Consider the following 26296-nt stretch of genomic DNA (forward strand, 5'->3'; position numbering starts at 1 on the left):
ATTGATCTCAGAAGTGAAGCGTGACCCTGAGCTTCTGGTTGCTTGTCATTTTAATTTTCCACCCCACTCCCACTCTGACCTCTCTGCCCTTGACCTCCTACACTATTCTAACAAAGCTCAATGGAATCTCGAGGGTCAGCAGCTCATCTTTCAGTTAGGCACTTTACATCCTTCCGGACTCATCACTGAGTTCAACAATTTCAGATTGTAACAACTGCCCCCATCTTTTTGGGCAGCAGCTGTTGGTAATGATTCCGCTATTCCAAATTACACCTTCGCTAGACCCATCTGTTGTTTCATTACTCATTCTATTACCACCCTTTTTGCCTTGCACCATCTTCCCTTTTGTCATTTAATCTCTCCTGCCTTCCACCCTATCACAGACTTTCCCTTTTGTTCTTTCCTTCCCTGCTTCCGTTACATCTCTAACTTTTTCCAGTTCTAATGAAAAGTCATCGACCTGAAACGTTAAATTTGTTTCTCTCTCCACAGATGCTGCCTGCCCTGTTGAGTATTTCCAGCATTGTCTGTTTTTATTTCAGATTTCCAGCATCTTCTGTATTTTGTTTTTGTGGACACTATAAACATTTTCACATGTTACATCCATTAAAATTAATGGATGGCAAATCTTAGGAGTGGATGCAGCATATTCCCAACATATAAGACTCCAGTCCGAGAACTTGATTTAATATATTTAATATAATTATTCCTCTTCCGTACCAGTCTGGCCACCTCAATATTTGAAGAACATAAAAGCAATGAAAATGCTGTAATATAGATTCACTAGAATGTTACCAGGGATGAAAGATTACAGTTATAAAGAGATTTGAGCTTAGGTTTTTTTGTCATTTGTGCAAAGGAGATTAAGGGGTGATCTGATATCGGTCTTCAGAATCTTGAAAGACAGGTGCTAATAGTTTGTTTCTACTGGTCAGTTAGGCAACAAAGAAAAGTAATGGCCTAGAAATCATGGCCTTCCCGGGAATGTGTACGGGAAGGCATCGCAAAAGCCGTTTTTTAGCGCACAATGCGCATGCGCTAAAAACCAGCTTTTCCGATCTGTCAAGCTCCAGCTTGACAGATCCTCCATATCTCGGCAGCAAGGACATTTGCATGAGCAAGATTGCGGTATTTACTCATATCTTGCCCAACGGATTTCCTGAAAATCTTGTGCCAGATAAAAGCAGGCACATAGCCTACTTTTCCAGGCGTAAAAGTTTTAGAACATACAAAAACATAACAAAATAAAATTTAAAAAAGACATTTTATTGTTAAAAACCCTGCCCACTAAGGTAACTTTATTTTAAACCATAACTAAAAAAACTTTTTTAAAAATCGGAAAAATATTTATTTTTTATAAAACATTAATAACTTTAATTTAAATGAATCTTAAATATGTAGTGTACTTTTTCTATTTTTTATTAGTGTTTTGGTGTTTGGGGGGTCTTTCTCAATCATAATAATGGGAACTCCTACTTGCAGAGTTCCCAATATTATGAATGAGAAAACACTGTACCTTGATTGGCTGCCCAGAGCCATGTGACTGCAGCTCCAACTTACGTCCGTCCTGACGCACAGTGAGTGAAGGCCTCAGGACCAAGATCTCTCATGGGCGCAGCAGGAACAGGTAAGTGCGCTTTTTTTCCCTTTTTTTCAGTCGTTCGCCCACAGGAAGACCTCGACCGAAATTTCTAGGCCAATACATTTAAGACAATCATAAAACAAATTAAAGGGGAAGTTAGATTTGTTTTATAGACAATGGCTGGAATATGAAAGCAGAGTCCACAGTATTAAAAAAATAATTTGGATAGTTGCTTGAAATGTAAGAATATTAAAGGGCATGGGCAGCAATGAGGAGAGAGGGATTAGATCGGGTGAATCAGGTGGACGAAAAAAATGGGGCAATGACTTGATGGGCTGAATGGCCTGTTTCTGTACTGTACCATTCAATAAAACATTCAGAAATCTAATGGCAGACACTTCTCTGTTTCTAAATAGTTGATGGTTTTTCCTTTGTCAAGGTGTGGAAACGGTCAAAATATATTGACTGGAATCAGCACAATCACAGTGTGCACCACAGGAATATTTTGTCAAACATGTGGTTTTGCCCTTACCTCCTCTATTACCATTACTACACATTTGCCTAACACCCTGCTTTCTTTCCCCGTTGACTTCCCACAAATGGGCCACTCACCTGACAAATGTAATTGTTCTGCAGGTCAGAGTTTTCCTTCTCTGTCAAAGACATCTGTCAGACAATATTTATAATCCTGCCAAAATTGAATTAAATGTGCTGAGGTGGACTGGATGCTCTTTGTGGATTCATCAAGATGCATCAGTGTATCAGTTTGTCAGCCAGTGGCTCCTTTGGCAGCAGTTTCTCCTCTGAATCAGAAGGTTGTGGGTTCAAGTCCCACTCCAGAAACTTGAGCACAACTATCTGGGCTGACACTCCAGTACAGTATTGAGGGAGTGCTGCAATATCGGAGGTGACATTTTTCGGATGGACATATGGACATATAAGATCCCATGGCACGATTTCGAAGAAGAGCAGGGGAGTCATCCATGGTGTCCTGGCCAATATTTAAAGTTCAATCAACATCGCTAAAACTGATTAACTGCTGTTTGTGGGAGCTTGCTGTGTGCAAATTGGCTGCTGCCTTTCCTACATTACAATAGTGACTACACTTCAAGAAATACTGCATTGGCTGTAAAGTGCTTTTAGATGTCCGGTGGTCATGAAACCACTATGTAACTGCAAGTCTTCCTTTTTTCTTTTATTTATGCTATATGTAATTGAGCTCCCCCTAGTGGATTACTGTTACATTACAACTACTGATGGAAATAATAAAAGGGTCATGTGGAAAAGTCACATGTTTTCTGTTAAGAGCCATCTTGTATCGTGTGTTTGTTAGTGATGTCGTAAGAAAATATCATATTGTCGATGATGATAGGATAATCGATTACATAGCTGAAATTTTTGTTGGTGGATGATCCAGACAATCGACAGAGAGACTTTGAGAGATTCTTTGTTTTTCAGAACAGCTTAAAATCCAAGGTAAATTACAAGCACAAACTGTCAGAGTCCAGATGGCCAGGACTATGGGAATAATAGGGTGCTTGGGTGAGTTCCTTCATAACCGACAGACTTTAGGAGTGTATGTGGAATGGCTAGACATGTTTTTCACTGCGAATAGAATCATCAAAGTCCCCGATGATGAAAACAGTAGCCAGGTGATTTTAGAAACAAAATGGGCTATTTTCTTGACTGAAGCAAGCCCAGAGGTGTATGAAACCCTGAAAAATGTGCTTCTTCCTGTCAAAGCAAAGGACATGCCACTGACAGAGATTCTAGCACTACAGTCCTGATCCCCTGGAAATTGTTGAAAGTTATCATTTTGGAACACGAGATCAATTAATTGATGAAGGTATCAGTGAGTATATTGTAGCTTTAAAAAAGCTATCCATTCTCTGGCATTTCGGAAACTTTCAGGTCCAAGCATTGTTTATGGGATGAAAATGAAGAAAATGGTCAACAACCCTTAACTTGACTTTTGATTTAGCTTGTCAGCGGGCTATAACAATGTATACAGCCAACCAATACTCCCGAAAATTTTGTGCCATTTCCAGTCGTCAGACAACCGAGGTGAATTGCTTGCAGGTTAAAAGTAAAAGGCTGTTGTGCCCCAAGGCCTCAGCAACTAGCCAAGGTAACAATACATTGAAGTTGTGCTATCGGTGTTGAGGACAACACATCGCTCAAAGCTGTCCAAATGTGAAGTCATATGCGTTTCTTCTGCAAGAAAACTGGACATCCTGTGAAGGCGTGCCGACTGAAGAGTAAACCGATGTTCAATGCTAGAAGCAGAAGCAGAAACCAGACACTACATAACATTGAAGAGAAGCAACAAGATGAGGAGGTTCTGGAGATACACATCATCAGGAGCAGGAGGGTATTTCACAGCGATTCGCGAAGTATTGTCATCCAAGTAGATGTTGCAGAAACCAGGATACCCATGGAAATCGACACTAGTGCATCCAAGAGCGTAGTACCGGAATCGCTATATCTTGACAAGTGGCGTGATTTTCCACTGGACAAATTAGAGATAGAGCTGCGAGGCTACTCAGAAGTGCAAATCCTTGTTGTAGGACATATCACCATACCGGTGAAATACAAGGATCAGTTTCAGAGCTTGCCTCTCATAGTAATGGCAGGAGACAAGCCTGCTTTGATAGGTAGAAATTGGTTGGGATCACTGAAGCTGGATTGGAATGAGATTTTTCACGTGGAAACAAAATTTGCATCGAATGATCTTTTCATCAAACAGTATCTGAAGGTGTTCCGTGAAACAGGCAGTCCAATCCAAGACTTCAAGATGAGTGTCAGAGTGCAGAAGGACGCAAGACCAGTTTAATGCAAGCCATGTCTTGCACCATACCCACTCAAGAAGAAAGTTGAGCGAGAACTCAAAAGACTAGAAAATTAGAACATTATCTCTAAGGTAGATCTAAGTAATTGGGCTGTACCCATTATTGCACCTAAGTCAGAGCATAGAATCATAGAAACTTACAGCAAGAATAGAGGCCATTTCAGCCCATCGTGTCCATGCCTGCTGACCAAAAGCTATCCAGCCGAATCCCACTTTCCAGCTCTTAGTCCGTAGCCCTGTAGTTATGGCACTTTAAGTGCACATCCAAATATTTTTTTTTAATGTGGTGAAGGTTAATGCCTCGACTATCCTTTAAGGCAGCAAGTTCCAGACCTCTGGATGAAAAAAGTTGCCCTCATATCTCCTCTAAATCTACCCCAATTACTTTAAAACTATGTCCCCTGGTTGTTGACCCGTCTGCCAAGGGAAACACGTCCTTCCTATCCACTCTATCGAGGCCCCTCATAATTTTATTAACCTCAATCAGGTCTCCCTTTAACCTCCTCTGTTCCAAAGAAAACAGACCCAGCATCTCCAGTCTTTCCTCACGGCCAAAATTCTTCAGTACAATCAACAGTCTTGTAAATCTCCTCTGCGCCTTTTCCAGTGCAATCACATCTTTCCTGTAATTGGTGACCAGCAGTGCACACAGTATTCCAGCTGCAGCCTAACCAGTGTTTATATAGTTCAAACATAACCTCCTTGCTCTTGTATTCCATGCCTCGACTAATAAAGGCAAATATTTCATATGCCTTCTTAACCACCTTATCTACCTGGCCTGCTACCTTTAGGGATCTGTAGACCTGCATTCCAAGGTCCCTTTGTTCCTCTACATTTTTCAGTGTCATACCATTTAATGTGTAAGATGGTAATGTAAGATTGTGTGGTGCTTATAAAATAACCGTAAACCAAGTTCTAGAGGGTAATCTACCCAATACATTGCCAAATGTAAAAGATTTGTTCACAACACTGACAGGTGGCCAGATCTTCGCAAAGTAATATCTGACAAATACCTGTTTACAACTTGAGCTTGATGAGGAGTCCAAGTCATGTTTGACTACAAGTATTCATCTAGGCCTACATCAATTTAATAGGCTACCATATGGAGTGTCTTCTGCCCCCACCATATTCCAAGGGGTGATGAAGCAGATTTTGCAAGGCCTTGAATGGTAGTATGTTATTTAGTTGACATATTAATTTCAGCATGAAAGAAGCAATTCCATAATAGCATTGAATGAAGTGCTCAAACGGCTAGAGAAGCACAGAGTATGAGCGACTTCTCACAAGTGGGAGTACTTAGGGCACAGAGTAGACAAAGATGGTTTATATAGAAACATAGAAAAATAGAAACATAGAAAATAGGTGCAGAAGTAGGCCATTCGGCCCTTCGAGCCTGCACCGCCATTCAATGTGTTCATGGCTGAACATGCAACTTCAGTACCCCATTCATGCTTTCTCACCATACCACTTGATCCCTCAGTAGTAAGGACTACATCTAACTCCTTTTTGAATATATTTAGTGAATTGGCCTCAACAACTTTCTGTGGTAGAGAATTCCACAGGTTCACCACTCTCTGGGTGAAGAAGTTTCTCCTCATCTCGGTCCTAAATGGCTTACCCCTTATCCTTACACTGTGACCCCTGGTTCTGGACTTCCCCAACATTGGGAACATTCTTCCTGCATCTAACCTGTCGAAACCCGTCAGAATTTTAAACATTTCTATGAGATCCCATCTCATTCTTCTGAACTCCAATGAATAGAAGCCCAGTTGCTCCAGTCTTTCTTGATATGTCAGTCCCGCCATCCCAGGAATCAGTCTGGTGAACCTTCGCTGCACTCCCTCAATAGCAAGAATGTCCTTCCTCAGGTTAGGAGACCAAAACTGCACACAATACTCCAGGTGTGGCCTCACCAAGGCCCTGTGCAACTGTAGTAACACCTCCGTGCCCCTGTACTCAAATCCCCTCGCTATGAAGGCCAACATGCCATTTGCTTTCTTAACCGCCTGCTGTATCTGCATGCCAACCTTCAATGACTGATGTACCATGACACCCAGGTCTCGTTGCACCACCCCTTTTCCTAATCTGTCACCATTCAGATAATAGTCTGTCTCTCTGTTTTTACCACCAAAGTGGATAACCTCACATTTATCCACATTATACTTCATCTGCCATGCATTTGCCCACTCACCTAACCTATTCAAGTCACTCTGCAGCCTCATAGCATCCTCCTTGCAGCTCACACTGCCACCCAACTTTGTGTCATCCGCAAATTTGGAGATACTACATTTAATCCCCTCATCTAAATCATTACTGTACAATGTAAACAGCTGGGGCCCCAGCACAGAACCTTGCGGTACCCCACTAGTCACTGCCTGCCATTCTGAAAAGTACCCATTTACTCCTACTCTTTTCTTCCTCTCTGCCAACCAGTTCTCAATCCACGTCAGCACTCTACCCCCAATCCCATGTGCTTTAACTTTGCACATTAATCTCTTGTGTGGGACCTTGTCGAAAGCCTTCTGAAAGTCCAAATACACCACATCAACTGGTTCTCCCTTGTCCAATCTACTGGAAACATCCTCAAAAAATTCCAGATTTGTCAAGCATGATTTCCCTTTCACAAATCCATGCTGACTTGGACCTATCATGTCACCTATTTCCAAATGCGCTGCTATGACATTCTTAATAATTGATTCCATCATTTTACCCACTACCGATGTCAGGCTGACTGGTCGATAATTCCCTGTTTTCTCCCTCCCTCCTTTTTTAAAAAGTGGGGTTACATTGGCTACCCTCCACTCCATAGGAACTGATCCAGAGTCAATGGAATGTAGGAAAATGACTGTCAATGCATCCGCTATTTCCAAGGCCACCTCCTTAAGTACTCTAGGATGCAGTCCATCAGGCCCTGGGGATTTATCGGCCTTCAATCAAACCAAAGAACAGCTGGATACAATCAGAAATGCACCCATTCCCAAGAATGTCACCGAACATCGATCATTTTTGGGTCTTTTGAACTATTATGGGAGATTCCTACCAAATTTGGCTATAGTGTTACATCCACTGAATGAGCTGTTGAAAAAACAGGTCCATTGGAAGTGGTCAGAAGAATGCAATGCAGCATTCAAGGAGTGTAAAAACCAGTTGGTACAATGATGGTTCACTATGACGTATCTAATGAGATCAAGCTAGCATATGATGTCTCTCCGTATGGAGAAGGGGCAATGATCTCTCATGTACTAGTTAGTAGGGAGAAGAGACCAATTGCTTTTGCTTCATGCCCTCTCAGTGCTAGAGAACGTAATTATGTGCAGATCGAAAGAAAAGCTTTCGCATTGATTTTTGGGGTCAAGAATTTCTACAAATACATGTATGGTCTTAAGTTTACCATCGTAACGACCATCAGCCCCTGAAAGCAATCCTCCATCCAAAGTCCCCAGTTCCAACCTTGGCTGCAGCCCAAATGCAGAGATGGGCTTTGATTTTGTCAGCATATACATATGACATTGAGTACAGTTGATCAGCTGATCATAGTAATGCTGATGCTATATCTAGATTGCCATCCCCATCACAAGTTACACAAAATAGGTAAGAAGTGTTCTATTGTTCATACATTGATGAACTGCCAGTCACAGCTGAAGCGATTGGTAAAGCAACCAAACATGACCCAGTTATGTCAAAAGTGTATGATTACATAGCAAATGGTTGGCCAAACCAAGTATCAGAGGGAGATATTCATCCATACATGTTTCTAGGAATGAATTGTGAGTGAATAAAGATTGTACCATGTGGGGTGCAAATAAATTCAGGTCTAAATTGTTAGGAGATCTTCATGACCAGAACCTGGGAATGTGCTTGACCAAGAGTTTTGCACACAGTTACTTATGGTGGCTAGGTTTAGATAAAATACTTCATTAGTCAGTGTACAACATGTCAATCAGTAAGCAAGAAATCACCATCAGTACCATTACAGCCATGGTAATGCCCTCGCAGGGTGTGCCAACAGTAACATATAAATTTTGCTGAGCTAGGAGGACAACAATTGTTCATTGTGATTGATAGTCATTCAAAGTGAGTAGGGGTGTTTCCAATGCAGAAAATAACAACTAGTAATACACTAGACAATTTGCGAAGATTGTTTTCTTCAAATGGCATAGAAACAAAGAAACAGAAAATAGGTGCAGGAGTAGGCCATTCGGCCCTTCGAGCCTAAACCGCCATTCAATAAGATTATGGCTGATCATTCCCTCAGTACCCATTTCCTGCTTTCTCTCCATACCCCTTGATCCCCTTAGCCGTAAGGGCCATATCTAACTCCCTCTTGAATATATCCAAAAACTGGCATCAACAATTCTCTGCTTTAGGGAATTCCACAGGTTAACGACTCTCTGAGTGAAGAAGTTTCTCCTCATCTCAGTCCTAAATGGCCTACCCTTATCCTAAGACGATGATCCCTGGTTCTGGACTTCCCCAACATCTGGAACATTCTTCCTGCATCTAAATGTTGGATCCAAATCCAAAGAAACGATGGTTGTCGTTGGAACACAAATGAGCAACTGTTCTGATTACTTATTGTAATACTCCTCATACAACTGTTGGTAAAACACCAACAGAGTTCTTTCTCAAACGACAGCCACGAACCAGGTTCTCGTTGGTAAAGCCAAACCTGGCACAGTCAGTGGAAGAGAAACAATTAAGACAGAAGGAGAGTCATGATAGTGATAGAGTAAGAGACAGGCATGCAGGTACAGCAGGTGGTGAAGAAGGCAAATGGCATGTTGGCCTTCATAGCTCGAGGATTTGAGTATAGGAGCAGGGAGGTCTTACTGCAGTTGTACAGAGCCTTGGTGAGACCACACCTGGAATATTGTAATCAATTTTGGTCTCCTAATCTGAGGAAGGACATTCTTGCTATTGAGGGAGTACAGCGAAGGTTCACCAGATTGATTCCCGGGATGGCAGGACTGACATATGAGGAGAGACTGGATCAACTGGGCTTGTATCCACTGGAGTTTAGAAGAATGAGAGGGGATCTCATAGAATCATATAAAATTCTGGTGGGATTGGACAGGTTAGAGGCAGGAAAAATGTTCCCATTGCTGGGAAGTTCCAGAATCAGGGGTCACAGTCTAAGAATAAGGGGTAAGCCATTTAGGACCAAGATGAGGAGAAACTTCTTCACTCAGAGAGTGTTTAATCTGTGGAATTCTCTACCGCAGAGAGTTGTTGAGGCCACTTTGTTAGATATATTCAAAAGAGCATTAGATATGGCCCTTACGGCCAAAGGGATTAAGGGGTATGGAGAGAAAACAGGAAAGGGGTACTGAGGTTGAATGATTAGCCATGATCTTATTGAATGGCAGTGCAGGCTCGAAGGGCCGAATGGCCTGCTCCTGCACCTAATTTCTATATTTCTATGTTTCAATGAAATTGAGTCAGAAGGTTAGAGTGAAGAACCATCACCATAAATGGTTAAAGTGGTTACCAGGAAGAGTAGTGAAGATATGTGACCCTCGCAAATATTTGTTCAAGATGATAATGGAGAGGTTAGGTTTGTTACATTGATTATATTTTACCGACAGATGTGGAAGGAGTTAGAAGTTGGAATGATTCAATAATTTCTGATGAGGTAGATTGTCTTGTTGGAGGTAGAGTACCAATAGCAAATCCTACATCAGATGTATTGGAAACAAGTTGAAGAGCATTTCAGAATTTACGTCTGAATCCGAGTCAGCGAGACAAAGAGTTTGAAACTTTAGAGAGTCCAAATATAGATCAAGGGTTGCCCTTGGAGAAAACTCTCCTCAGCTCAGCCTAGAATGAGTCTAAGTTTGACACCAAGTTTGGAAAGTTCTGTTCAAGAGTGAAGTTATCCTCTTCAAAACAGAAAACCAGTGATTAAGTTTGATTTGTAAATGTGGAAGAATAAATTAATATCTTTTGTTGTGTATAACCATGCAAGTTATGTATAATTATTTTTAAGAACATAAGAAAATAAGAAATAGGAGCAGGAGTAGGCCATTTGGTCCCTCGAACCTGCTCCGCCATTTAATAAGATCATGGCTGATCTGATCATGGTCTCAGCTCCACTCCCTGCCCGCTCCCCATACCCTTTATTTCCTTATCGCCCAAAACTCTTTCTATCTCCGCCTTAAATTTTGTTATGATTACTTCTTCAATATGGAGGGAGAAGTATAATAGAGCTCCTCAAGTGGACTATTGATCCACTTAGAGAACTTGTGGTAATGCAACTAATGATGTAAATAATAAAAGGGTAATTTGGCAAAGTCACATGATGACAGTTTTCTGTTAAGAGCAATCTTGTATAGTGTGTTAATAACGTAAAAATGTATCACATTGTAATTTTAAATTAAGTTATAGGTTTTCTTCAGAGTACAATAATGTTCCAATAAATTTTATATGGACTTGTAACTTCTCGGCAAAGTGTTGGCTCTCTAAATTCTGGTTATGTCAAAGGCAGAAACCAAAAGTATTTTGAATCGGGGCTTGTAAAAATGGGCAGAATCTGGTTTCTCTGGGAAATCACAATCCCAGGGTCTTGGTAAGGAAGCTTACTCTTCCTGGCTGTGAACAGTGGGAAATAGATCACAGAGACACAGATATGAGCATGCAGACAGCTTGATTGAAACAGGATGTTGCACAGCAAGTCAAGTTTTTAAAGAGAAATCTGCAAGGACTTTCACCGAGACTAAAACTCAGTATTGCTGGAGGATCATTAGATGCCATCTTGTTTCAGTCCAATAAGATAATCCACTGATATTAAGAAGGGTGGCATATTCTTTATTTTGCCTCATTACATGAAGATAACTTGTACTGTTTAAATTAAGTGAGTTCAGTCATAACTGCCATTCTGTATCTTAACCTTACTGTGAAATGAAACAGCTTACTAATTCCAATCAGGCCTTGCCACAGCAAATATTTCCACAGCCCCCATCAGAGAGTTTGAGGGAGCATTCATGGAAAAACATGAATATTCTGTTCATATCAGCTATTGTTGCTTCCCTAAATCACAATATTGTGCAAGTCGATATAGAGCAGTATGAGTCAACTGTCACATAAGTAATATGTTCTTGACACTTACGGAAGTGACTAATGCCACTAAACCTGAGAAAGGATTTTACAGCAGATTCACATTTCTAAAAATTGGAGGCAGCTGCCTGGGATACTGAATTGCCCTGGTGATGAAGGTGATTCAAAACGATTAGAACTGTAATGTTAACAAAATAGAAACAGAAACAGTAATATTTTAAAATGTCATGTGATGTGGTATAATAATAAATACAACACGAGAAGTCTGTGAAAAGTCAGAGTTGTTTATTTACTTGCAAGGAAGATATGGATATCTCTTATCAGCAATGCACTGAGCTCTAAAATCCAATCTCAAAAAATTCACTGAGGTGCGTAGCAGTTATACAGAAAGCAAGTAGGCGTGTACATTCATTGTCCATCTACATGACCTTTTTCGGTCAAAGATACAGTCGTTGGTCAAATCATACAGTTTGGACAAATTAGGGACTTTACATTTTCTGTGAAGAAGCAATAGCTTAGGCTTCCTGTTATTCAGCCTGGTCTTCCTGTTATTCAACACCTCGCCTAACCACAAGTCTTAACATAGACCAGTAGAAGTGTGTTGCCATGGCCAATTTTAAAACTACTAATGCAGGCTGTTGGCTAAAGCAGGCCCAATTTCTACTTCAATTCCCCCTTTTGGCCCTTGACTACCCAGCTCAAGGTAACCAACCCACCTAAATTCTACACCCCGGTTGCGGTGATCAGCCGCTAGGTTTGGGAGGCCTAGTGCACATGGAGCTATATGGCTCCCTCATATAAAATTTGTCTCAATAGCTTACTCTGCTCCTTTACTATAGCTTTAGCTTTCTTTTATTATTTCATAGAAACATAGAAACATAGAAAATAGCTGCAGGAGTAGTCCATTCGGCCCTTCGAGCCTGCACTACTATTCAATAAGATCATGGCTGATCATCCACCTCAGTACCCCTTTCCTGCTTTCTCTCCATAGCCCTTGATAAAGGGATCTAACTCCCTCTTGAATATATCCAATGAACTGGCATCAACAACTCTCTGTGGCAGGGAATTCCACAGGTTAACAACTGTCTGAGTGAAGAAGTTTCTCCTCATCTCAGTCCTAAATGGCTTACCCCTTATCCTTAGACTGTGTCCCCTGGTCCTGGACTTCCCCAACATCGGGAACATTCTTCCTGCATCTAACCTGTCCAGTCCTGTCAGAATTTCATATGTTTCGATGAGATCTCTTCTCATCCTTCTAAGCTCCAGTGAATAAAGGGCTAGTCGATCCACTTTCTCCTCATATGTCAGTCCTGCCATCCCGGGAATCAGTCTGGTGAACCTTGGCTGCACTCCCTCAATAGCAAAAACGTCCTTCCTCAGATTAGGAGACCAAAACTGAACACAATATTCCAGGTGAGGCCTCACTAAGGCCCTGTACAACTGCATTAAGACCTCCCTGCTTTTATACTGAAATCCCCTAGTTATGTAGACCAACATGCCATTTTCCTTCTTCACCGCCTGCTGCACCTGCATGCCAACTTTCAATGACTAATGTACCATGAAACCTAGGTCTTGTTGCACCTCCCCTTTTCCTAATCTGCCGCCATTCAGATAATATTCTGCCCTCGTGTTTTTGCCACCAAAGTGGATAACCTCACATTTATCCACATTATACTGCATCTGCCATGCATTTGCCCACTCACCTAACCTGTCCAATTCACCCTGCAGCCTCTTAGCATCCTCCTCACAGCTCACACCGCCACCCAGCTTAGTGTCATCTGCAAACTTGGAGATATTACACTCAATTCCTTCATCTAAGTCATTGATGTATATTGTAAATAGCTGGGGTCCCAGCACTGAGCCCTGCGGCACCCCACTAGTCACTGCCTGCCATTCTGAGAAGGGCCCGTTTATCCCTACTCTTTGCTTCCCGTCTGCCAACCAGTTCTCTATCCACGTCAGTACATTACCCCCAATACCATGTGCTTCAATTTTGTGTGTAACCTTGTCAAAAGCTCAAATACACCACATCCACTGGTTCTCCCTTGTCCACTCTACTAGTTACATCCTCAAAAATTCCAGAAGATTCTTCAAGCATGATTTCCCTTTCATAAATCCATGCTGACTTGTTCCGATCCTGTCACTGCTTTCCAAATGCGCTGCTATTTCATCCTTAATGATTGATTCCATGACCTCCAAGAAGAAATTGTGTCTGATGATGGGCCGTAATTTTGTTCAGAAGAATTTGCATAGTTCATGAGTTGAAATGGTGTGAAACTAAGGCTATCCGGTCTATAATTACCCATTTTCTCTCTTCCTCCTGTTTAAAAAAGTGGTGTTACATTAGAGGGGATCTCAAATAAACATATAAAATTCTGACGGGACTGAACAGGTTAGATGCAAGAAGAATGTGTCCCAATGTTGGGGAAGTCCAGAACCAGGGGTCACAGTCTAAGGATAAGGGGTAAGCCATTTAGGACTGAGATGAGAAGAAACTTCTTCACTCAGAGAGTTTTTAACCTGTGGAATTCTCTACTGCAGAGAGTTGTTGATGCCAGTTCATTGGATATATTCAAGAGGGAGTTAGATATGGCCCTGACTGCTAAAGGGATCAAGGGGTATGGAGAGAAAGCAGGAAAGGGGTACTGAGGTGAATGATCAGCCATGATCTTATTGAATGGTGGTGCAGGCTCGAAGGGCCGAATGGCCTACTTCTGCACCTATTTTCTATGTTTCTATGTTTTGATGTGTATAACACTATCTCTCCCGTCATGACGATTGGTTCACTGACCTTCACCGCCCAAGTGGCGTAGTCCAGTGCGGCTATGCACCGGGACAGACCTGCTGCCACCGTTGACTGCTGAGTCGAATAGTAAGCTACGGATTGCATCCTGTCGCCGTGTACTTGCTTGACCGCAGCCCCATAAAACAACATTGTTTCTTCTCGATGGTCACCTACTTAAAACAAAAGAAGCAGAGAATCTCTGGTAATTCTGCTTAAGAGCCTGAGGGGATAAATTGTGATATGATCCTAAAATTCCTTCTACCCCAGGAGCAAATATTCTCTCCAAATTAAGAAAATCTCCAATATTCAAAAAGTATCACCCACTGAATTAAAACAGAGTTCACAGCTGTCTGTGAAAGAATTAACTTCCTTTGTTTCGAAAGCCAACAAACACAGACACCATCAATCAATGCAACCTTTCATCCCACAGCTTGCAGCCTTTTCAGTTTAACCTCCCTGTGCTTTTACACTTAAAGAAAAACATACTTCCCTTTTCTCCTTTTCATTGAATCATAACTATCCATTATTCCTAAAAACCAGTTTCAATCCAAGTACACTCCAAGTGCACCTTCAATTAACTTTTAAATGTGGTGAGGGTTTCTGCCTCTACCATCCTTTCAGGCAATGCATTCCAGGCCCCTATCACCCTCTGTGTGAAGAGATCTTCTCTAAACTTCCCCCACTTCTATATTGTTGTCCTGACGGGTGCTGTCACCACCACACCTACTGTCAGTTTATTTTGTCGCTTTCTCAGTCAATTTCAATTAGTTTTTTGATTTTTTTTTTATCTGCTAGGTACCGTGTCAGAGACACCTCTGGTCCCAACTCGACTTTCTCACTTCCCATGGCTACATGTTTTCAGTGGTACGTCCCTTAATTACTTGCCCTGAGTAAGACCGATACTTGCAACATATATCAATTATCAATCGCAACGTTACACAGGCACACTTCTATATAACCGATCGCAATTGTTTCACCTGTGATCTTCTAGCTTAAGCCTGCCTGTGGTTTATGTGTAGGTGCCATCTCAGCCATTGCAGCTAGTTTGCAGGTTGCATTTCTGAAGGACGCAATGTCCCACTTCAATTCTTTTAGTTCCTCTATTTTTGGTTTGTTCATTTCTACGTATTTCAGAAATTGTCGTGCTATAAGTATGCCAGCTTTAGTTACCCTTTTTCTCTTCTCTTTCTCCCACCACTCCTTTTGAGTAGGTGGTTCTTTGGACGAGTCCCAACCATCTTTTATCATTTTATCTATAAGTTCCTGGTGGTCATTGCCGTAAAACCTTATGAGCGACTCTTACGGTTCTCGGTCTATTTTACCTCCGTCGGCCATCCCTTGGTCCGACCCGATACATGATAGTTTAATATCTTCCAAGTTGAGTAACTCTCTAGACAGCTACCATGCACTCAGTACTTCCTAGACCCACATCAACTAGTCCTCGACTGTTATCCGAAAAGTTATATTGTACACTCTCGACTTATACAATTATATCTAAATTAATTTACTTCCAACTTGCCGACATATATCTCTACCATAGCTTCCTGTCGATGGCGTTAATCTACGTAATTACTTTAACTATCTTATATTTAAATTGTTCAAACATATAATACGAGTCTTACTGTTCCGCAGACTTCTTCCAAAGTTCGGATTCTCTGATGACAGATTACATCGGATTTTCAAGTGGTAATTTAAAATACTTACTCTGTGATGTTTTGTCGATGGTCGTCTGTTTGCCTTCCAAAAAATCCTGTTTGTGACGCCATTTGATGTAGTATATTAATAAATACACCACAAGAAGTCTGTCAAAAGTCACAGCCGTTTATTTACTTGCAAGGAAGATATGCATATATCTTTTAAGCAATTCACTGAGCTCTAAAATCCAATCTCAAAAAATTCACTAAGGTGCTTGGCAGTTATACAGAAAGCAATTGGTGTGTATATTCATTGTCCATCTACATGATCTTTTTCAGTCAAAGATACAGTCATTGGTCAAATCATACAGGTTGGACAAATTAGGGACTTTACATTTTCTGTTAAAAAGCAATAGCCTAGGCTTCCTGTTATTCAGCCTGGCCTTCATGTTATTCAATATCTCGCCTAACCACAAGTCTTAACATAGACCTGGTGACGTGTGTTGCCATGGCCAATTTTAAAACTACTAATGCAGGCTGTTCTAATCCAGGCCCAATTCCTACTTCATCATGAGGTTATAAACAGAAATTGAGTCAGAGTGATTGGCACCCACGGAGAAACGGCATTAGTAAGTGGCCGAGGAAAAAGACAAGGAAAGGGCATTCCAGTTAGAAATGTTGAAATTGTAGGCTGAGAAAGACAAGAGTGAGAGTGCCAGAAGCAGGAGGAGGAGTAATGGAGGCCACATGAAGAGAGGGAACGGTGTGAAGTCAAGACCAACAAGATCGAGAAAGAGCATCATTGACAAAAAAATACTTCACCAGAAAGACCTATAGGTGAGATCAAGGAGTTTAGGGCCCACTTTTGATTAAATCAAATCTAATTACAAATTTTAAAGGGACTGTGATGATGATAGTTTTCGTAAACATTTGAATTATTAGCTCATCACCAATAAATCGGAAAAAATGAATGGGTCAGCTGACTTCTGACATCACTAAGCAGTTTACTGATGCTAATCCTGTCGATAGTATAAACTATGATATTGTAAAAGTCTAATATTGTCAGACCTTATGATTTAATGTCTGAAGCATTTAGACAAAAATTAACAAACTAAGGAAAAGAAATCTGGTATTTAAGTTTTCCAACTTGAAGACAAATGATCTTTATGGCTAAAAGCAAACGCATAACCAATTAGAATGGAGCAGTGAACAGAAGATCCCCCTATGACCCTCCCACAAAGTAAACTGGCAGGGAGAAAACACACAGCAGAATCTGCCCCAGGTCCACCCAGAGTCCAAATTAAATTTCAGGTCCAAGGTATTCTGCTCTGGTTTTTCATTTACTGACTGTTCCTTTAATTCCAATCAGTCCATAGGCAGCTGAAAAGACTGTAGTTCAGATTCCTGTATGTCGTTTATTTCGATACAATAGTGTAAGTTTTGTCTGTATCCAACAAACGAGAATCATTGGAGAGAATTTGGCAGGACTGTAATACAGTACTCCCCATCTGTCCTGAACGTTGTCAAGGGCTAAGTATTCCATCACACTCCTAGGGTCTTAAGAGAAGTAGCGAAAGGGATAGTGGATGCATTGGTTGTAATTTACCAAAATTTCCTGGATTCTGGGGAGGTCCCAGCAGATTGGAAAATTGCAAATGTAGCGCCCCTATTTAAAAAAGGAGGCAGACACAGAAACATAGAAACATAGAAAATAGGTGCAGGAGTAGGCCGTCGGCCCTTCGAACCTGCACCACCATTCGATAAGATCATGGCTGATCATTCCCTCAGTACCTCTTTCCTGCTTTCTCTCCATACCCCTTGATCTCTTTAGCCGTCAGGGCCGTACCTAACTCCCTCTTGAATATATCCAATGAACTGGCATCAACAACTCTCTGCGGCAGGGAATTCCACAGGTTAACAACTCTCTCAGTGAAGAAGTTTCTCCTCATCTCAGTCCTAAATGGCCTACCCCTTATCCTAAGACTGTGTCCCCTGGTTCTGGACTTCCCCAACATCGGGAACAATCTTCCCACATCTAACCTGTCCACCCCGTCAGAATCTTATATGTTTCTATGAGATCCCCTCTCATCCTTCTAAACTCTAGTGTATAAAGGCCCAGTTGATCCAGTCTCTCCTCATATGTTAGCCCAGCCATCCCGGGAATCAGTTTGGTGAACCTTCAATAGCAAGAACATCCCTCAATAGCAAGAACATCCTTCCTCAGATTAGGAGACAAATCTAACACAATACTCCAGGTGAGGCCTCACCAAGGCCCGGTACAACAGGAAACTATAGACCAGTTAGCCTAACATCTGTGGTTGGGAAAATGTTGGAGTCCATTATTAAAGAAACAGTAGCAGGATATTTGGAAAAGCAAAATTCTGTCAGGCAGAGTCAGCATGGATTTATGAAGGGGAAGTCATCTTTAACAAAATTGCTGGAGTTCTTTGAGGATGGATAAAGGGGAACCAGTAGATGTGGTGTATTTGGACTTCCAGAAGGTATTTGAAAAGGTGCCACATAAAAGGTTACTGCACAAGATAAAAGTTCATGGGGTTGGGGGTAATATAGTAGCATGGATAGAGGATTGGCTAACTAACAGAGAATAGAGAGTCGGGATAAATGGTTCATTCTTTGGTTGGCAACCAGTAACTGGTGGGGTGCCGCAGGGATCTGTGCTGGGACCCTAACTATTTATAATCTATATTAACGACTTGGAAGAAGGGACTGAATGTAATATAGCCAAGTTTTCTGACAGTACAAAGATGGTAAGAAAAGCAATGTGTGAGGAGGACACAAAAAATCTGCAAAAGGACATAGACAGGCTAAATGAGTGGGCAAAAATTTGGCAGATGGAGTATAATGTTGGAAAGTGTGAGGTCATGCACTTTGGCAGAAAAAATCAAAGAGCAAGTTATTATTTAAATGGAGAAAGATTGCAAAGTGCCGCAGTACAATGGGACCTGGGGGTACTTGTGCATGAAACAGTAAAGGATAGTATGCAGGTATAGCAAGTGATCAGGAAGGCCAATGGTATCTTGGTCTTTATTGCAAAGGGGATGGAGTATAAAAGCAGGGAAGTCTTGCTACAGCTATGCAAGGTTTTGGTGAGGCCACATCTGGAATACTGCGTGCAGTTTTGGTTTCCATATTTATACTCATATTCCAAACCAAAAAAACATGTGCTCATTTAAAGATTCAGTGGTGGCATAAAACAGGCAGTAGTGGATTGGATGCCCACTATACACTATGTCTAACTTTCTTTTCTGCGTGACCAAAAGTTAAAATCAGCCCTACATTCTCAATAATGAGGTAGTTCATTAAACTCAAACATATGAAACTATTATACAGAAATTCGTCAAAATAACAAAAACCAGTAGTGAAAAACAAAGGCCTAGCTTTTGCTCTCAGCGGCGAAGGAACAGCGTTTGCTGGTCACCTCGCTGACAGCTGCCAATGAACGTTTTGCTGGTCTTGTCAGCGGAGATTTCCTTTGATCCGTGTCTTTTCCAGCATGGTGCCCTCTGCAGAGGATCTGTGGCATCTAGGATCAGGCCAAGAAACAACAAGACTCTTCAACCAATCAAATTGAAGAATCCTCTCTGAGGCATGCAGACTGCAAACCAGGAAGTATAAAATAGGAAATATAAATTAGATGTAAATGTTGTACAGAAAGCAAAATAAAGATTGATGAATACAGATGGGATTAAAGAAGAGAGATAAAAGAGACAGACAGAAAAGGCTTTTTTAAAATATCTTCAACACTCATCATAATCATCATCGGCAGTCCCTTGAATCGAGGATGACTTGCTTCTACGCCAAAAATCGATGAGTTCACAGGTGTTTCAATGAAGGATCTAATATTCCAGATGCTGAACTATATCGTGAAGAGTGGAAGATGCCTGTGCTTGGATTTTTTTAACGTGTGGTGGCCGTTGCACACCACCCACCACACGGGCTTGACAGAGCTAGGTCTTGGTCCAGTGACAAGGATTACCCAAGACTAACTGGAGACCAGCTCTGTTGCACAGACCGAGCGCGCACACATATCGCAGTGTGGGCTGGTCCGTGCTGCCCCTGGGCCATCGCTTCTTCTGTGTCCCAGATTCACACCTCTCCTGGGCCTCGGTCACTTCCCTCTATGGATTCTTATTTTCTTCTGAATGAATGAGACTCCATACATGTAAAAATGTTCTGGACCGGAGAGGTTATTCAGCAGTAATTATCACTTATCATACCAATAAAAACTCACGTACTCCTGAATGCACCAGCCCTAACTTTTTCAGTTGTTTTTAGTGCAGAACTCATGGGCAAGTACAGCAAGTTCACACCAATACAGTAATTTCAATGCCAAGTCTATCGGCGAGGACTGCAACTGTGCACTATGTGGAAGAGCAGGCTAACTCTCACAATAACTTCTGGATTTCCACGTTTAACTGTGCATGTGTGTACTCCAGCAGTTGCTTTCAGATTTCCTCTGTTATAACAGTGGACGCTTATATTCTCATCACAAATTCCAGGACTATACCTTTCCATATCACATTCAAGGTTGCAATGACCCTTGCTGGAACATGTGTGTATGTGTGTGTGTGTGTGTGCATGTGTGCGTGTCAGGCAAGGGCATGATCAAGCTTGATTGTAATGGCCCATCAGGCAAATGTCCTGCAGATAAAGGCCTGTGGAGCTGCACCTTAGGATGACTCATTGCTCCCAGGAGAGGTCAGAAGAAATGTGAAAAAAATTGAGATGGGCGGTTTTCTTTTGATTAAAGGTCAGTGACAGTTATTTTAGTTCGGCCTAGTGTGACCACCATTTTAATTTAATGTAGATCAAATGGATGTCCTTCTGTAATTTGTTTTTTACGTGAACTGGACATGAATATATTAATGTAATGCCATCAGCATACTTTAAAATAATCATCGAAGTTAATTTATCATAACTTAATGTGAAAGTAGTCCCTTTTCTGCTTCTTAATTTATGTTTCCACTAACCTTTCTCACTTTGAGAATGTGCTTCCTATGTTTACACTTTGTTGCTGTCAATTAAAAAGCCACCTGTCTGGGCATAGCTGTGTGGCACTTATGTATTAACTCAATAAGTGCTGGCGTTGTATATCATTTCTTTGTGCAACCATGGTGATTTATGTCAAGATGTCCCTGTAGAAAAAATATTTGATGTGATACGATACCTAAAAAAAGAACAAGCTTGAGGGAAAAACTGACAACTGAAATGTATGTGTGGAGAGAAAGAGATGATGCATTAGCTCTCTCAGCAGGGAGCCCCCTACTTTTACACTACTGAGTTATAGTTCATTCTATATTATAGTCAAAATATAGGTCAAGCATCAGAATCAGTATTAGAGCTTTAATTTATATAATTATTGATGACTCATGAAATTATAATTTAAAATATGCCCGCTGCCTATTAATACATCAACACAAGTATTTAAATAGTTTACAATTTATTAATAGAATGCTTGCAATAAGTTTGCATATATGAGCATCTGACAGTGTTGCAAAACTCCAGAACAGAAATTAATGTTGCTTTGTACTTTTTTTTTGTTTTAATGATCTTGTTAATGATATTACTGCGTGAGGTCCGAGCTAATTGCCCAGCTATGTGCACACTTACATAATGGTTTCATTAATGCTATAGACATAGAAACACTCTACCTTAGCACCACTAGTTAGCATCACAACATTGCAAAAAATGGCAACCATCACTCCAACGCCTTCACTGGTGCGGGATACGGTGGCTGCCATTTTGGTGAGGACCTTAACGTTGTTGAAAGCGGCGCTGGATTTGGAGATACAAATGTGGAGAGCATGACGGCAGTCGGCAAGCAACGGCAACCTAACGTCACGCTCTGCAAACTTCGACTTTAGCACTGAGTTAAGCGCTGGGTCCGAAGTTTGCTCCGTCAGCACTTCTTAAAGTGACACACACATCTTTCAGGTAAGTTTGCATTTAAGCTTTTGGACTGGATTTTTAAAATTTTATTTAGTGGCTTGGTGCAATACATGTTAACAGTTTTTTTTAAGTGTGTAGGGAGTGCAGGGAGTGTTATGGATGGTAAAGGAAGGCCTCTGAGAAGACCAAAAATGCTGGAAATTCTCAGGTAGCATCTGTGGAGAGAGAAACAGAGTTCCCATCTCAGGTTGAGATGCGGCCTGACCTGCTGAGTATCCAGCATTTTATGCTTTTTATTTACAGCAACTGCTTGCAGAGGGAAGAGGAAGATGCAGAAGAGGAAGATGCAGAAGAGGAGGAAACAGAAGAGCAGGAAGCAGAAGGAACGTTAACACAGGTTAACGCATTTAAAAAAGAAAAACAAGTGCCAGGGTTTATTTCTAGAGGGATAGAGTTGAAAAGTAGTGAAGTTATGCTAAACTTGTATTGAACCTTGATTAAACCACACTTCGAGTACTGCATACAGTTCTGGTCATCATATTATAAAAAGGATATAGAGGCACTGGAGGGGGTGCAGAGAAGATCTACAAGGATGATACCAGAAATGCGAGCAAATACATATCAGGAAAGAATGAACAGGCTGGGGGCTAGAAACTCCACTTTTGTGCTTATCGCCCAAAAATGGGCATTATTTCTGGCGTGGGCATTAAAAAAGGGCTTTCAGATCGCCGGCTTCTTGCCTATTCTCAAAACACCTAGTTTCCGTTTTTGAAAATGGGCGTTACCGTGGGCAGTAGCGTTAAATTTTTTTGATTATCTGCTGTAAAGTGTGGCCGTCCTTAGCAACAGCATGGCAACGCTCAATTCACATGATTCAGGAGGTCAAGGGTCAACATGACATGCGCAGAATGGCAGGCAGTGACTAGTGGAGTGCCGCAAGGTTCTGTGCTGGGGCCCCAGCTGTTTACACTGTACATTAATGATTTAGATGAGGGGATTAAATGTAGTATCTCCAAATTTGCGGATGACACTAAGTTGGGTGGCAGTGTGAGCTGCGAGGAGGATGCTGTGAGGCTGCAGAGCGACTTGGATAGGTTAGGTGAGTGGGCAAATGCATGGCAGATGAAGTATAATGTGGATAAATGTGAGGTTATCCACTTTGGTGGTAAAAACAGAGAGACAGACTATTATCTGAATGGTGACAGATTAGGAAAAGGGGAGGTGCAAAGAGACCTGGGTGTCATGGTACATCAGTCATTGAAGGTTGGCATGCAGGTGCAGCAGGCGGTTAAGAAAGCAAATGGCATGTTGGCCTTCATAGCAAGGGGATTTGAGTACAGGGGCAGGGAGGTGTTGCTACAGTTGTACAGGGCATTGGTGAGGCCACACCTGGAGTATTGTGTACAGTTTTGGTCTCCTAACCTGAGGAAGGACATTCTTGCTATTGAGGGAGTGCAGCGAAGGTTCACCAGACTGATTCCCGGGATGGCGGGACTGACCTATCAAGAAAGACTGGATCAACTGGGCTTGTATTCACTGGAGTTCAGAAGAATGAGAGGGGACCTCATAGAAACATATAAAATTCTGACGGGGTTAGACAGGTTAGATGCAGGAAGAATGTTCCCAATGTTGGGGAAGTCCAGAACCAGGGGTCACAGTCTAAGGATAAGGGGTAAGCCATTTAGGACCGAGATGCGGAGGAACTTCTTCACCCAGAGAGTGGTGAACCTGTGGAATTCTCTACCACAGAAAGTTGTTGAGGCCAATTCACTAAATATATTCAAAAAGGAGTTAGATGAGGTCCTTACTGCTAGGGGGATCAAGGGGTATGGCGAGAAAGCAGGAATGGGGTACTGAAGTTGAATGTTCAGCCATGAACTCATTGAATGGCGGTGCAGGCTAGAAGGGCCGAATGGCCTACTCCTGCACCTATTTTCTATGTTTCTATGTTTCTAAGAGGAGACAGAGAGAGAAGGAGCTCAGAGGGACTGAAAGCGTGTGTGGCTGTGGTGAGTGCTTGTCTAGCTGTTGTGGGAGGCACGACGGAGATTCACCAGTAGCAAAAAGCCTACTATGCACCAAGAACATAGTTATAACTGAATTTTTGTCCAACAAGTAAGATATAACATGGAAGGAATGGAGGAGACCCTGGAGCTGGTAGCCAGGAACACTGTTGGAAGAGGGCTCCCAGTGGTCCCGGAGCAGTGCACTGCACCCCAAGGTGCCGCACCCCCATTGCCAACCACACATGAGAGTCAGCAGCAACATCTTGCTTCTGCCTCAGAGCACGTTCTCATCTTGGGACCGTCTTCTCCCGCACCCGTCCAAGCAGCGCATCGGCCGCCAAACTAACTTAGAATGGAGTAAGTGTAGATTTTTGTACGCTCAGAAAAACCTTGCTTACACTTTAGAAATTAGCGTAGGGAACGAGAGATAGTGGGGGGTGGGAGGTAATTTTACAAGCATTAAACTCTTCATTTTTACAAATAATAAGTGATAAATAAATCAATAAATCAACCAATAAATCAATCAAAAAAAAATAAAAAAATAAAAAATGAAAAAAAATTTTTAAAAATCAAACAAAATTCTTTTTTAATAAAAATAAAAAAAATAATAAAAAGTCAATCAATAAATAAAAAATTAAGTTTCTACTCACCTACTGCAGCACCGGGAGCCCTCTAACAGTGTGCTGGGACGGGACACCCCCAAGAGATGCTGGTCAGGCGGGCCCCGCCGGCACCCAGGACTTCGGTCGGGCCCCGCCGCAGCCAACGACGCACTTCGGGCGGGGCTTGCACCCAGCGATGATCGCCGCTGCCGAGGACTTCGGGCGGGGACCGCCCCTAGCGAGATCCTGGGCGGGCTGGCCATGCCGCCGATGATGACACAACTTCGAGCGGGGCCCGCACCCAGAAGATGCCGGGCCGCCGCCGTGGACTTTGGACGGGGCCCGCCCCCAGCGAGATGCCGGGTGGGCAGGTCCCGCCGCCAACGAGATAAGAGGTGTCAGGCTACTCAGCCCGGTAAAGGGGGAACGTCCCTTCAGCCAGGGATAGGATTGTCACGCAGCAACAGGATGTGCTGGGAGGGCCAGGAGCTACTGCGCACGCACGCAGCCTCCACTGCGCGCAGCTACCTGCACTGTTTTTGACGCAGGGCTATAACTCCGCCCTCAGCAGTTCCTGCTGCGCGCGCCAAGCTGGAAACGGGCCTACAGATATCGGAGAATCGCAAGGTACGTATTTGACGCAATTTCTGTTCTACATAGAAACATAGAAACATAGAAACTAGGTGCAGGAGTCGGCCATCCGGCCCTTCGAGCCTGCACCGCCATTCAATAAGATCATGGCCGATCATTCCCTTAGTACCCCTATCCTGCTTTTTCTCCATACCCCTTGATCCCCTTAGCCTTAAGGGCCATATCTAACTCCCTCTTGAATATATCCAATGAACTGGCATCAACAACTCTCTGCGGCAGGGAATTCCATAGGATAATAACTCTTTGAGTGAAGAAGTTTCTTCTCATCTCAGTCCTAAATGGCTTACCCCTTATCCTAAGGCTATGTCCCCTGGTTCTGGACTTCCCCAACATCGGGAACATTCTTCCCGCATCTAACCTGTCCAGTCCCGTCAGAATCTTATACGTTTCTATGAAATCCCCTCTCATCCTTCTAAACTGCAGTGAATAAAGGCCCAGTTGATCCAGACTCTCCTCATATGACAGTCCAGCCATCCCTGGAATCAGTCTGGTGAACCTTCGCTGCACTCCCTCAATAGCAAGAACCTCCTTCCTCAGATTAGGAGACCAAAACTGAACACAATATTCCAGGTGAGGCCTCACTAAGGCCCCGTACAACTGCAGTAAGACCTCCCTGCTCCTGTATTCAAATCTCCTAGCTATGAAGGCCAACATACCATTTGCCTTCCTCACCACCTGCTGTACCGGCATGCCCACTTTCAGTGACTGATGAACCATGACCGCCTGGTCTCATTGCACCTCCCCTTTTCCTAATCTACAAATTAGGTGAGCCTCTCCGATGTGCGCCATTCTAGCGGGGGTCCGAAACTTGAGCACAATGTTTCCACTTGTGTGGAAGAGCAAAACTAAAGGCCATCAATATAAGATAGTCAGCACAAAATCAAATAAGGAATTGAGAAGGAACTTCTTTACCTAGAGAGTGGTCAGAATGTGAAGCTCGCTACCACAAGGAGCAGTTGAAGCGAATAGCATAGATGCATATAAGGGGTGGTTAGATAAGCGCATGAGAGAGATAGGAATAGAGAGTTGTGCTGATAGAGTTAGACGAGGAATTCCAGGAGGAGGCTCGAGTGGAGCATAAATGGCAGCATGGACTGGTTGGGCTGAATGGCCTGTTTCTGTGCTGTATATCCTATATAATCCTATGTAAGGAACGATGCTACCCAGACAGTTCCTTTCTGGCCAGAATATCCTGGATGGAATCATCGGACTGCAGTACCAGTGA

Source organism: Pristiophorus japonicus, chromosome 2 (assembly GCF_044704955.1).
Source record: "Pristiophorus japonicus isolate sPriJap1 chromosome 2, sPriJap1.hap1, whole genome shotgun sequence".
NCBI classification, from domain to species: domain Eukaryota; kingdom Metazoa; phylum Chordata; class Chondrichthyes; family Pristiophoridae; genus Pristiophorus; species Pristiophorus japonicus.